The 15,621-nt window shown below is 38.6% G+C and overlaps 1 protein-coding gene and 1 long non-coding RNA gene across 3 annotated transcripts in view; one reads left to right on the plus strand and one right to left on the minus strand.

Annotated features, from left to right (window-relative positions):
- LOC136855945 (tRNA (guanine(6)-N2)-methyltransferase THUMP3-like) overlaps positions 1–8,398 on the minus strand; it is a 391,317-nt gene extending 382,919 nt beyond the window's left edge. Inside the window, exon 1 of one of the 2 annotated variants that reach the window (XM_067133504.1) lies at positions 8,293–8,398. The gene's annotated coding sequence lies outside the window, so the exon portion shown is untranslated. The remainder of the gene's footprint in view (positions 1–8,292) is intronic. The other variant, XM_067133515.1, reaches the window with a different exon arrangement.
- Positions 8,389–15,621, plus strand: part of LOC136855973 (uncharacterized) — a 142,743-nt gene continuing 135,510 nt past the window's right edge. Inside the window, exon 1 of the long non-coding RNA XR_010858195.1 lies at positions 8,389–8,751. This is a non-coding gene — a long non-coding RNA (uncharacterized lncRNA). The remainder of the gene's footprint in view (positions 8,752–15,621) is intronic.

The raw sequence follows: 15,621 nt of genomic DNA on the forward strand, positions 1-15,621 counted from the left end.
TCATCCAGCCTCCAAGCATGGTGCTTCATCACTTGGCTCCAGGGCACTAAGTTAGAGAAAGGGATGCCTGAGGCCTTCTTGGGGTTTCTCCAGGAGAGGTCATTTGTCAGTTCAAAGACTGACAATACAACCTGGAGGGCAGTAATCTTTGCACCTTCTGGCCTCTACAACTTCCTTTAGCATAAATGGCAGGGAACCTTCTGATCTGCAGATCTGTTTACGTAATCCCAGCCACTACAAGCATGCAGCAATCACAGCAGTTGGAACAATATCCTCCCCTCCAGAGAACACCTTAGTGTTTGCTATATGAAGATGGGTTCAACAAAGGAGCAGTGGTTACTCCACAATCATTAACCCCATAAATGAGCCCAACGGTCTCTTGAATAAAAAAAAAAACATTCAAATTCTGCCTGAAGGAGTTCTGAAGGGGAAGAACCCTCATGTCATAAGTGACTCCCAGAGAATGAATTGGATACTCTTCCAGAAAAAGGGATGACCCAACAGTCTAACCAGGTCAATGCTCTCAAGCCATGGACATGAACAATTGGCCATAATTGTACCAATTGCTGAATAATGGTTATATGACGAATCAAAACCAAACTAGCAGAGACTATGGATAAACGCTCACATGTGCTATAGTGTATACACACACACACACACACACATCAAGTCTTGGACAAATCAGGAACACCCCAAGTGTCAGCAAGATCATAATACTCAGTGGTATTGTAATCTGGCAACCTTTAGTTCAAAAACCCTTTGTTGTACATACATGATCCAGGAAGCATGAGCCTGTGCATTGGGTATTCTAGACAACCACTGCCTAAGGGTCTTCACAATCACATGCATAAAAACTGTCATGAAACCCAGTGATATTATATTAATTTAGCTACTGCATGTGTGAACCCTGTCTGCACATATATAATCTGGGCATCCTGCTAGCATACATTGGGAGTTCTGGACAGACTGGGTAACCCTGAGGGTCCAAAGAATCACTCACATATAGATTTTTACAGTACCCAGAAGTATCATACAGCAGCACAAATGAATCTTTTGTCTGTATATGTACAATTTAATTATCATTAGGACACCAAGTGAGAAAGTAGTGCCAAACTTCTCTGCATTACTCAGCATAAGTACAAACAAGGAAGAGTTAGGGACAGTCCTTGTATCTTGGAGGAAAACTTGGAGACAGGTTCACAAGCAAGCTCAGAGACCCTGTATTAACTCTGTGTATGGCAGGCATCCAACCCACAGGTGACCAAAGGCTGTCACCATGCCCTGAAGCATTTCAACAGAACTTCTAGTGAGAGGGCCTCTTTCTTCTCTCTATTCTCACTGAAGGAAGAAGAGGAGGAAGAGGGGGAAGATACTGATGACAAGTAGGAAGAACATACGCAGTTGTGGGTCTTCACCTTACTCTGTCCCCGAGACTTACTCTCCTCAGCTACAGAAGAAGAGGTGTTGAGGTACAAAAAAGCATCAGAAAAGTACAGCCTGTGATCAATACTGCTGAGGTATCTCTGAGGGAAACACAAATGCTACATGAGGCTCAACATTTAGTTTTTGAGATGTATGAAGCTGGAGGATGGAGTGGCAGTGACTGTTTTGGAGATGTTTATGGAAACTGAGCTTAGTTGAAAGAATTCTGATGACGAATTCAGGATGGTGGCTTTTTCTGTAAAGATTGCAAAAGGTAAACAGTCCTTCATCGAACCTCTCTGGTATGCAGTTGCACCACCTGCTCACTTCTGAAATGTGAGTGGAGAAATGAGAACATTAAAAAAAAACTCTCACATAGTTACTGGAAACTATATACATGATCTATTCATGTGATTAGAACATGTGTAGGATGATGTTACCACATATCATTTTTATGATATCAGGAAATACTTAATTAATTTTAACATGTATAATTTTGATCATGTTCCAGTGACTTCTATATCATTTCTAAAGACAAATTATGCTGTCTACTAGTCTTTTGTGACAGTTGTGGGAAACCATACTTCATTACCTTGCGTGCTTGGCTTTTGTGTGAAAAAGCGTTTGTGTGTGTGTGTGTGTGTGTGTGTGTGTGTGTGAGAGATGGGGAGTTAAGGGAAGACTACGCTCGTGTAAGCATCTCCATATTTTACTGGGGTGGCAATAGCTTCAATTCTCCCCCCCCCCTACCCCTCATGGAGTTTTTCCAAAAACCAGACCCCACCTTGGAAGATTAAATACAGAAGGCTCTCCGAGTGGGAGCCATAAGAAAGATGTGTTTATGAGTTATCAGGCAAGTCTATTTAGTGCTAGCAAGGACTCCTCCTCCAAACAGAGTGCCTAGACCTGTCACGTCTGAACAAACATTGTTTGCCAAAAGTTCCAGATGACAACTGCTGCCCAAGTACATTTGCTTATTCTGTGTGGAACTTTGACCACCTCCATCAGTCTGAAGGACATATGCTGGCCCATACCTATCAATGTTTTATTCAGCCCCTCCCCAGTCATTTGGATAGTGAAGAGCATGTACAGATTCAAGGTCATGACCTTTGTGTGTTACACATTGCCCTAAGAATTTTCACAAAATTAGCGACAATAGGCTAGTGGTCTGGGAACTCAGAAAAGAAGGAATTATACTGAAGGCCTATCTAGATGATTGGCTAACCTGGGGAGCCACAAAAGAAGAGTACATACCTGCAAAACCTGGGAGTGAGTTCATTTTTGTGGACGGATGTCTCTTTCCAGCAAGAATCAAGCCAGAATAAGGAAGGACCTGAAAAGGTTCCTTACATAATTTGGTTTATTATGAAGACAATTGGAATGAATCATGGGCCTGCTACAGTTTGCATCTGTGGTAGATCTGATCCTTAGAATGCAACTGAAGGATGTAAACAGAGTCTAGCTTTCACATGACTAGACAAGGCCTTGTAATCATCCCCACCTATTAGGTTAGATAGCTGGGAGGATACTCCATCCGTGGAGCTGGAAGGCTCACTGTCAAAACAGGCAGAACTGATGCCACTGTCTGTGCGAGGAATAATACACCCAGATGCCTTCTTGACAGCTCGGAGAAGCCATTGGGAGGATCGTCAGGTACCTGGAAGATGGTCATCTTTTCTCAGGAAGTGTACCAATTTACAAGGGCTCCAAAGAGGACCCTAATTCTGTTGGTCCTAGACAATATGGCAGCAAAGACTGGTATCAAGAGGTTGGGCTCCTGGTCAGCCCCTCTCAATACAGTCATGCGTCTATCCTACAGATAACTCAGGCAAAGAAGTGGTACTTGTCAGCACTTCACCCCATGGGGTCTCTAAATGCAACGGTAAAACCCCCGTTGAGGCAGATGGCAGCCTTGACCACGTGGACAAGCATTAGACAAACCCTCTTTTCAAGTGATTGCCAACATGCTTCCACATCCATAAGTAGACCTGCTTGCCACAATCAGGCAATAGCAAATGATGCATTTCTACAAGACTGGAACAACTGGAGAAGGCTCTACTTCTTTCCTCCATTGTCCCAGATTGCAAAGGTTTTGAACAAACTGCTAACCTTCACTGGAACCTCTTACCTAGTGGCTCTAAAATGGTTAAACAATCACTGGTTCCTTTTGTTTCAACAACGAGCAAGAAATCATTTGCAATATCATCTGCTGTTCTATCTCAGAAAGTAGGAGGGAAAGTTGTTTCCTCATCCTCCTTTCTGAGCCTTGGCCCTCACAAGTGGTTTTTTAAAAATTTAGTCTAAGGTGAAGATTATTCTCCTAACTTTGCTAAGTATCTGGTGTAAAAACTACAAACCATCAACCCAGCAATACCAGTCCATATGGATAGTGTGGTTGGATTACATTTCACTGAGAGCCCAGTTGATATCTCGTTGAAACAGTTCTGCATTTTCTGATTCACCTCTCTGAGGACAAGTGCCTTACTATTAAAACAATTATGGCATACGAAGCAGTGTTTTCGTAACCCTTCCTTTGTAGTTTTGGAACTGATTCTGAAATAGCTAATTCCCTTGTCTGGACAACTGTACTGCAAAGACTGGCTCCTGCAAGGCTTCCCACTGCCTGGTCCCAGAATAAGGTCTTTGACTCCTTTCATCCCCTCAATTCAGTGGTCCCAATGCAACTGCAACTCATATGCTTTATAAGGGGGTCTTCTTGACTGCCTTAACATTAGGGGCTTGGATTAGTAACTAGGCTTTCTTAGATGGGAACAATATTTCATCACCCATACACCTAGCTGTCACTTGCTCCTGTCTCCTGCCCCATCATTCTTGGCCAAAAATGTGGACCCTTTCATGAGGAAATCCCCTATTCTGATAAGGAAACTCAGTATTACATACATGACAATATGCCCACTCTGAGAACTCCAGGTTTACCTAGGTGTCATGACAAACATCTCAGGTGGTCCACTTTTCCTACATCCTATGGAATTATTTTAGTGTCTTGATTAAAATGGCAGACCCTCACTCCTTTCCAAAGTTGCATGACACCTGGGAGATGAGTAAATCGCTAGCTTTCCTTGGAAATGTTTCTTTCAAAGAGGTCGCCAAGTGTACAGGAGGGTCATCAGAGCCAGTATTCCTCAAACACTAGGCCCTTTGTTGGCCGACTCGGTAGAGCTTCAGACTGTCATTCGATGGGCCGGAGTTCAATTCCCGCGGCCGGCTGATGAAGAGTTAGAGAAATTTATTTCTGGTGATAGAAATTAATTTCTCGCTATAATGTGGTTCAGATTCCACAATAAGCTGTAGGACCCGTTGCTAAGTAACCAAATGGTTCTTAGCCACGTAAAATAAGTCTAATCCTTCGGGCCAGCCCTAGGAGAGCTGTTAATCAGCTCAGTGGTCTGGTAAAACTAAGGTATACTTACTTTTCCTCAAACACTGCTGCCATGAGATCAAGCAAATCTGACTGCACTGTCTGTAGGTAAGTCCTGGCCCCATAAGTGTCTTAGCAGAAAGCCAAGGGGCTTCTTGATGCTGTGGTCATGCCGAGATATTGTTGGGTATGATGCAGTAATCCTACAGCCCAACCTGACATAATTAGGTATGTCACTTTAGAACCACACAGATAATACATAAATATAAGTTCTTGTGCCTTTTTCCATTCTTTACTGGCAAATCCTAACGGGTATCCAGAATAATGAATATGGGTAATAATTAACGTGATTTTACCACAGACCACATTAATATCTAGGTTGTTGAGATTTATTTATTGGGATCTAGACCATTTAGTCATCTGCCAATTTCTTTTGCAAGCTCCTTTGAGGTCAAACAGTGGCCAAGATAAAAAAAAAAGAAGTAAAAATTGCCCCGAAGTTTCTTCAGCACAATCGAGTTTTCTGAATAGCACATAATGCTGTATGAAACTCCCAGCCACAGCCCATAAAATACTCAATCAACTGCAGCCCATGAAACTCTCAGCCATGGCCCCGTGGTAGCCTGTGTTGTTGGCACCTATGCACGATGCCAGACGGACGATCATGGTTAGCTTTAACCTTTAATAAAATAAATACCACTGAGGCTAGAGGGCTGCAATTTGGTATGTTTGATGATTGGTGAGTGGATGATCAACATACCAATTTGCAGCCCTCTAGCCTCAGTAGGTTAAACTAGGTTTTAAGATCTGAGGGCAGACAGAAAACGTGTGGATGCACAGACAAATAGCCATCTCAATAGTTTTCTTTTACAGAAAACAAAAACTGGTTTCAGCATTGGAACAAACTATTTTTGGTAGCTGCTGTGATCATCAAACCTACCCGCTTCCCCAACGAAAAGTTACGGGAATCTGTGGTGAGTTTTTTCTTTCACAGACCTGGTGAGCAGCTGGGAAAATGGCTGAACTATGCACTGTTTCCAAACCAGTGAGTAGGATGAAGAAAACACAGGTATCCAATGTGGGCAAAGGACAGAGACCTCTTATCTTGGGTCCTTTTACACTCTATCACTTTGCCAACAAGCACTTTTCTGGCCAAGACCAACTGAGAGAATTCTTTGATATTAGTTGAACTATCTTATGGGCCCTGGGGGACCATAAGAGTAACTTCTTTGAGGACTCACAGTGGCTACCAAATATATAGGTTTTTCCTAGCGAAATGCTTGGTGATGGAAGGTGCGAGGGGAGGGGTTATTACCCAACTCAGCCATCAGTAATCTCTCCCTTGTTAACAAGTTCAACGACAGTTCCCAACTCACACTGAAGGATACTCATATGGAACAAAAGTTTCTATTCCTATAGGAATAAGTGAGTGTATACTGGCTGTGTACCTCCCGACTGAAGGGTAAAGAACATGTCTGTGTTTGGCAGTGTCGAATGTGCATATTCTCAATTTCTTGAGCTGCATTATTGGTGATTTTCTCACCGACTTCTTGTGTCAGCAAAATGTCAAGTCTGTTTCTCTCACCACTCAGGATGTATGGTGAGAATGACTGACTTGATACTTTGCTGAAACACAAGTCAATGATAAAATAATTGTCGTTGCAGTAACCTCAAGAAATTATAAAAATAAATATTCATTATTTTGCCAAAAAAGGGATGATATGTGGAATGTTAATGGTGGAGAAGGGGTGCCCTTTTTTGGCAGCTACGAGATTCCACTGTTGATAGTAACGTTGAGATGAATATCTGTATTTAACTTCCATGATTTATGATGTCTAGGTCAGGTTAGGATGGGAAGGGGGATAAAATTTTATTTTAAACCATTATTGCAATTATGACTTAAAAATTTAATTTTCATATGTTTTATTGTGTGCTTTGAACATTTCACATTTTTGTTTCATTAGCAAATAACCTATGCACCAACTCCTAACCTAACTTAACCCAGGGTACTAGGTTTACCTAGTAGTGCATGATATTGGTTTGAAAACATTCCAAGAACTTATCTTATTCTGAATAAGCAGAGTAAGATAAGTTCTTGGAATGTTTTCAAATGAAATTCAAGGACCTTAATCCCACTGATAGTGAATAAGCACTATCAGTGGGATTAAGGTCCTTGAATTTCATTAGCTGTGTATTTTTCTCAGCCCCAAAAATTCCATTTTCCCACTGTGTTCCCCAGAATACGAAAGTCATTAGGGAGCCATATATTAAAGAAGGGATTGGCTAAGGAAATCTGTTATAAAAGGAACCATACTAACCTAACGTACCTTAACCTAACCAAACCTAGCAGGCCATGTTATTTTGCTGGGGCCCTGAGACCTGGGCACACCCCACCATCAAGAAAATAAATTTTTACCTAAAGTTCCCCTTTTACCACTGCGCATGCGTGATAGCATTCCAGGATGGCCAGCATACAAAAACATAACCAGTTCTGAGGTTAATTACAGTCGACCAACAAAAAATAGCAGTAAATTCTTAATAAACAACCAAAATACAACAGGAAAAGTCAATTTCAAAGGAAATACCCGACACGGATCTAATGCTTAGTTCTACCAAAAGGTTATTTGTTATGCAAATGCCAGATATGTTCAATGCACACATGAAACCCAGGAAAATTATATTTTCTGCTCCAAAATGCAATGGTGGATTAAAGTAAAATAATACCACCTAAGATCATATAGTATTGTCCAATTAACAGTATTTCTAAGTAATAGCTCTGCACGGACTGTATGGAAAGGTTCCGCGAATACGAGAGACATTAGGGAGCCATATGTTCAAGAAGGGATTGGCTAAGTAAATCTATTAAAAAAGGAACCATACCACTCTAACGTACCCTACCTAACCTAACCTAGTAGGCCATGTTACTTAGTTGGGGGGCCAACCCACCAATGAAGGAAACCACTTTTTACTAAAAGTTCCCCTATAACATTGCGCATGCTTGAAAGCAAAAATATAATTAGTCCTGAGGTTAATTACAGGTTAATTACTGTCGACCGACATAAAATAATGCTAAATTCTTGATAATCAACCTAAATACTAAAGAAAAAGTAAATTTTCAAGGTAATACCTGATGCTGAGCTAATACATATTTCTACCAATCACAGGTTAATCACATTCGTGCAACAAAAATTGAAGATAAATCCATAATTAGCAACCAAAAAACTGTAGAAAAAATTAAAGCTAGAAGGTAATCGCCGCCGCGGAGCTACTACTTAGATCTCACCCAGTACTGTACCTTCCTAGCTATGCACTACTTAGATCTCACCCAGTACTGTACCTTCCTGGCTATGCACTACTTAGATCTCACCCAGCACTGTACCTTCCTAGCTATGCCACTAGCCTAGCCTAAGCACGATCTCCACGTTTGTATTTCTACAATAAAAGACCGCTGGTTACTGGCTCTAAATAAATGTAACTAGAGCTTTGCTTACCTCAAGGTTAAGGTTAAGTTTAAGTCTCCGGTTACTGACATTAAGTAACTGGAGAACTTGTGAAGTTACGGAAAGGCCACCGAACCGAACCACACAAAACAAACAACTATACCGTGAAATTGGTTGAGTGTTGACTCGATGTCTATTTCTAATTTTCAAAAGTATGATATTTTGAAAAATATTAACATATGAGTAACATTCTGGGTAAAAATTTAATTAATGGGTGTGTTCATACGTGCAATAAATGGAAAGTTGAGCAAACAAAAGCAAACGAAATTAGCTGGAATTGTGTCGCTATCTAATATTTATGCGCATATCTCAGTTGCATTTCAGTGAGTTATTTATTTGGTGCCGGTGGTGTGTGTATTTTTTTTTTATGAATTTGTTATTGTGTTTGTTTTGTTATCGTATCGGAATAGGGATATTTTCGAAAGAGCCTCGTCCAAGAGTAAGGGAAAGGTAAGTTCTAAATCAATTTTTTGCTTCGAAACCGTTAACATTGTATGTGAAGCTGATACCCGAATATCTTTTAGGCTACCCTGGGCTTCTCATGGTATTGACAACACAATACATGGTCAGAATAGGGTGAATGTAAAGGAGAAGGCCGCAGTTGTGCATATAATGCAGTTACAGGTGAGATGATAGGAGAAATATATCAAGATAAGGAGAAATTCAGTCTTTTGTGTATGATTTTACGTTCATCCCCAGTGGCTGGTACCAAACATGGCGGAAGCTTCCGTACTGCATAGTATACACCCCTTTTTTTTTTTAATAAAGTATATCATAGTGCGGTCTTCTTTACATTGACGGGCCACAGTCATTGGCTGAAGAATTAAGCCTAGGCTAGGGCTACCGGTATAAAGTGGCACGTGCAATAGGACCACCGAAGTGTGCTGCTAAACAAATAGCTTGTGTGTGGGAAATGGTAGTTTGAAATTTATATTAAAAAACATTCCATGAACTAGGCTAGGCTAAATTAGCCTTTCATGTGGAATTGTATAGGTCTAGCATTGTTTTGTGTTTTGTGGGATAAATTTTTACCTTAATACGACACCCTCTCTCATGAGCTCCGTGTTTAGTACCAGCCTCATGGGAATCAATTTTAACACAAACAAAAGAAGTTAAATTTATTGTTAACAGTTAGTTCGTGACAGATTTTTGTATGGTTCTCTGATGACCCTAAGCACATAGACTGAAGAGCAGAGCACAAGAACTCCAGGGTCTTTCCTAGATAGTGACCCCAAAGGGTTTCCAGGGGTCGTTATCTGGGACTAGTATTTAGCCTTTTTTTATGTTTTTATGGTAATCCCCAATGGGCTTGTACTAAACACATTGCAAAGGTGGATAGATACATGCTAGGTTAAAACCCTTGGGGGTCACTATCTAGGAAAGATCCGAACTCCAATATCGATTTGTGGTATTAAAGTAAAATAATACCTGCTGCTTTCATGCCAGAGGAAGTATTCTGTGGTAGAGGAAAGTTTGCTTATAACAAGGGGGAGAGGGAACTAGGTAGAGTTTCATCCAGCTCCCAGTACTGGATTTTGGCTAGGACTAAACTGCCTTTCGACATACAGTCTTTTATGGGATATACCATGGTTCCTTGAATGTTTTCCTTATGTAAGTGCCTCACTTGTTTTGGGGATACTTGGGCTTGGGGTCCTACTGCTGTGGTCAACCATTTTGCCAGTTCAGTGGAGGTTACAGGAGTCATGACTTCCCAAGCATGCAAGGCAGCCAGGATCATGGCAAGTCTGTGTTGGCTCTCAACTCCCACCAGTTGTGGTGACTGACCCCTTCCTAAGGAGTAGGCTAAGTCTTATTTATGAAAGGCGATTGTTTGTATTTCTGTAGGAACAAGTAACAAATTATTATTAAGTTGTGATTTTTATAAGTACGCAAACCAGAGCCTCTTATATTCTTTCCCATCTCAACCCCCTGCTCACTCCCTACAGCCAAAGGAAAATTGAGTTCAGCAGTCAGTAAGTGAGGGATACTCCCCCACTTATCCACTTCTCCAAATGTCAGCCACCTGGTAATTACCTTGTTATCAAATTTTGATCAGTTTCCAGCTTTCTTTGAAAGGTACTCCAATATAAAAGGCTTTGTTTTGTATACCTAGGCAAAATATAAATTATTTGTTATATTTATAAAGGGAAATGGAGAAGCAAACATGGCTTTGCCAAAATAATCCTTATCTGATTTGGAGAGTACTTCTTTTAACCAATTAAATGGTGTTAGGTACTTTCAGCTATTTAGGGGACCAAAGTTAGAAATTTCATATTCAATTATTTAGTATTGCTGCACAGCAAACTTTGAGGAGCCTTGCCCTCTTTAGTTGTTCTGACATGGATCAGATTCCTTCAGTGCCTGCACCAGTCTTACCATCAAAAGTAGACTAATTGAAGTAGAGAGGTATACACATCACTACTACATACTTCACCACGCTATGCTCCAGCTGACTTGCACTGCATGGCCCAGTGTTTGCATCACATAACAGGCTGTTCCTTTTGCATGCTCTGTATCTGGTCACAAATATCATGACCTATCTTGAGAGTGTTGGTTTGGTTCTAAGCAAGCTTGCCCATACCTTGTGATGTGGAGCTAGATGTAATGTCTGTGGGAACTGACACTCCCGAGGTGTGTTGGGTCAACTCCTGCCAGGAACAGTTCAGTTCAGGGGAGACTACTCTTCAAAGATTGCCTGCCAGAAACTTACTATTGAGAATCTTCTTGAGATAATTACTGATGTGACTCTTGAAGATCTCTATATAGCCTACACATCTTTTAAGAGACCATGAGTGTACCCTAACCTCTCAAGAGTGACAATATACATCTTCATCCTCGACTACCGAGATTTTTCCTTATGGCCATCAGTCTCATGTGCCCATTAAAGTGGAACAGAAGACGATGAGCTGAAGGACGTACATGTTATAGGTGATGATAATGAGGAGAGACTTTCTTAGCAAGACGAAGCTTCATTCATTGAGGTCTTGAGCAAGATATTTAGGGATTTATGGTTTTGAGATAGGGGTTTTGCTTCCAACTTGACTTTGACTGCAGCACCAAGTCAGTCACTGGTACATTAGAATTTATTTAGTTTGAACACTTCGAAAGTAGCTTAGACATAATCCTCCCTTAAGTAGTCTTTAAGATGGGATTCAGCCAATGAGCCATTAAAGGGTTTGTTGATTGAAGATTGTTGTATGGCGAACCACAAATGTTGAAATTCATTTAATTCTGTGATGTTAAAGTGGATACAATTCCTAACCATTTCCTCTTTTGGGCACATCAGTTTTTCACTGATTACAGTCACAGATTGTCGAATGAATGCCCCATTGCAACATATTGCTCCATTCTGCAAATAGCCTACCTTACATGAAATCACAATTCGTTCTTGTATGTGAGTGGCCGGAGTGTTTATGTGCCACTGATGATAAATTCTCTTCCTTAAAGTTTCTTTAGACTGAAAAAGTTAACTGTTTTTAGATTTACCTTCATAAACAAACACTAATCACCCCCCTAATCTCTCTCTCTCTCTCTCTCTCTCTCTCTCTCTCTCTCTCTCTCTGTATCATGACATGACGTAGCTTCACGTTACTTGCAAATTCTTTGGAAATATTAGAAAAATTTTAAATTCTCTGTAGCCTTCAATTATTTATTGATCGAGTTTAGTTGATTACTTTATTCGTTCTTATTGGATTTTCGCTAATCTGTTTTCATATTGATCGATTTAATTTTGTTTTATCTTTTTGTAGCATTGATTATCATATGAGGAAACTTGGTCAAGTTGAAGACCTGCTACTTTCACTTTGTTTTACGAGAGTTTACAAAACGTGTTGGTAAAAATAATAAGTAGTTTTTCCACTTTGACATTTTTTCGTTCAGACGTTTATACCATAAAAGTAAAATAATGTTATTATTTATAGGACAGGTTTTTACTAATTTTATTGAAGGAATAATTTTTTTGAAGTAAGTCTGCCTCTTCTCGTTATGTAAAGTAATTTTGATTTTTTTTTTAACTTAGCTCCCTCCCGCTTTCTTATTGTTAAGTTTGTTCTCCGAATTTTCGAATTGCATTACTCTGTATATATATATATATATATATATATATATATATATATATATATATATATATATATATATATATATATATATATATATATATAGTGTGTTTGTATGTGTGTGTGTATGGTTTCATGTGTTTCATCATTAGCCTACATGTGAAACTAAGGCAATCTCTCTCTCTCTCTCTCTCTCTCTCTCTCTCTCTCTCTCTCTCTCTCTCTCTCTCTCTCTCATCTCTCATCGTATTAGTATAGGCTAATTTTTAGCCATGCTGCATTTGAATGCCGTTAGTTTTCAGTTGAGTCCGATTGTTTTAGTTTATACTCATATTAGCAATGTTTGCTTTCTCCCTTGGCTCCTTGGGATAATGTGAGTTTTGTTTTATGTGACTGGATTTATTGCTTCGCTACAATAAGTTTCGACAGTGAATCGTTGTGGCTGTTATATCTCAAATTTTCACTTATGATATAACAAATAAGAATATTGATTAAACAGCTTAAAATAGGCTAGGAGCACTAGCAATGCTAATATCTTGTTAATTTCAGTCGATTTTGATGTAAGAAACAAGAAACTTCAAACTGATCTTAAGTTCTGTTTTTACTTTTGAATGCACATTACTTATTGCCCATGGTCATTTGCTGATTCTGAGTTACGTTGGGGAAGTCTCAAGTAGCAAGCAGTTGGTTCTAATTATATATATATATATATATATATATATATATATATATATATATATATATATATATATATATATATATATATCTGTATATATATATACATTATACAAAAGAAATGGCACGGATGGGTATACTGATCCTTACGAGTTTACTCTTAATGCCTACGTTTAGCAGCACATCTGAAGTCCCATTTTCGTGGCTAAAAAATATTTTGCGAACACTAGTATCACATATTAGTCACGCATTTAAAATACTTTGTGATAATTCAATATATATATGTCAGCAGCTCTTTAGGAAGTAAAATCACTTTAAAAACTTCAGAATATAATCACCTAGAAATAAACACCATACTCACAGACAGGCATACAAAATCCAATGAGATCATTAAAACATAAAACAACTCACCATATGAAGTAAAGATAGAAACTGACTTGCATACATAAAAACAAACTGAGGGAATCAGTTGTCCGTGCTAAGATATAGGCTAAACAATGTTGCTGATGAGTGTTTAACGACGGCACGGCCTTTTTTATGATTATAGTTTTCAAGATGGTTAAGTCGTTGTTGTTTTGCACTTGGCCTATGACAGAAAAATCTCTGCTGTCATAATAAGTCTTACAGACTTTTGAATGATCCCTTATGCTATTTGACTGCTCGGGATTAGAATCTGATAACCTCCTACCAGTTCTCTGACTTGTGCCTCTGTGGGAATCTATTCGTACTTGCAGCAGTCACTTCTAGCATCCTTATGTGTGTATACCGTATATATATATCTATATATATATATATATATATATATATATATATATATATATATATATATATATATATATATATATATATATATATGTGTGTGTGTGTGTGTGTGTGTGTTTGTGTGTAGAATCTACTGGTCACTTTTACCAGACACATATGTAATTCTAATAGCCACAAGTTAAGAGGGCATTATGGCTATTAGAATTACATATGTATATATGTTTATATATGTAGCCTATATGTATATATATATATATGTATGTATGTATATATATATGCATATGTATAATGGAAATGAAACGTGGTTTTAGATCCTGACCGGTGTCGGCTTTATTGCTAACTAGACCATCTCCACAGGACTGTATTTAATCTCGTTGCTAGTTCTGTGTACTAGGCAGTCCAAAAAGGGCAGGCAGCCATCCTTCATCATTTCAGTAGTGAATTTTGTTGGTGGAACTAATTTATTTAATGTAACAAAGAAGTTATTTACATTTTCGTGTCCTGGCCAAACACATTATATCATCAACATACCTGAACCACACTACATTGGGTTTAATGTTTTATTTTATATATATATAATATATATATATATATATATATATATATATATATATATATATATATATATATATATGTATATATATATATATATATATATATATATATATATATATATATATATAATTAACATATAGCCTATATATCAGTGTGAGGGTGGACCAGGGAAACCAGTTAACTCTAACATATTTCTTTATTTCCAACGTTTCGTAATAATTTCTTCATTACATCATCAGGGATCTGTTGAATAATGAATAAATTACTCAAAAAGTTACTTTAAAAGCTTTAAAAATCGTAAGAAAAATAAAAATAAAATTCACCAAATACACTACAGCTAAAAACACAACAGAACAAAAGACCACTGACCAACCTTAGGTGGAGAGAGCAAAAGACAGAATGCTTATAGAGAGAGTTAACTCAGGTACAGTTGAGTAGAGGAGGTTTGCTACCCAAACGTCTACTCAACTGTACCCGAGTTAACTCTCTCATAAAATAAATTTTCTCGAAAATTCTTCAAAATATGAAAAAGCCAGACATCCCAAATGTCCCTAAAAGATTTATGGTTGTCATCAGTGAAGTGAAACATGATAAAAAATATATAGGCTACATACCAAAAGCTGGCAAATCTGGTGCCCTGGTAATTTTAAATAAAGGTGGATCTGGATTATAAACTTTTAATTTTCCATTATCTCGTTGCTAATGTGCATCGTTGAATGTTACCGAAAGGTCGATCTCCTAATTTCAAGGAAGGTATGGTTATTAATGATCTTGGAATCACTTGTTCAGCCTGACACGCAGGAAGAAAACGCAGGTGTTCTTTGGCAGCTTGGGTTTGGGTGAGGACGGCTGCAAAATCTTTAACGGCATAGGCTATTCCAAGATGGGAAAGAGAACGCACAAGATCGTAGTAGGCGCGTGGTATCCGTTGATGCTTGTAACGCTAGTGCTCGTGATTTTATATATCAAACACCACAGGGAAGAAATGAAACAGTTGTAGTTCCTGACCAGTGTCGGCTTAATTGCTAACAAAGCCATCTTCAGAGGACTGATACAAAGTGGTAGAAATTCATACTGTATATGCTAGCAGGACAGTACATACGAACTGAAACGGTTGGAAAACAAATATTTGGAACAGAAACTTTTAACATAAAAAACCTGCTTGTACCGCCATATAGGCTAATAATGATTTCAAAGATATTCCCCTCTCCTTAAGATTTTTGAGTTAATGTAACATTTAAGAACAATAAAACAATGACACATGTACTCACAA

This window comes from Macrobrachium rosenbergii, chromosome 3, assembly GCF_040412425.1.
Source record: "Macrobrachium rosenbergii isolate ZJJX-2024 chromosome 3, ASM4041242v1, whole genome shotgun sequence".
Classification (NCBI taxonomy): Eukaryota; Metazoa; Arthropoda; class Malacostraca; order Decapoda; family Palaemonidae; genus Macrobrachium; species Macrobrachium rosenbergii.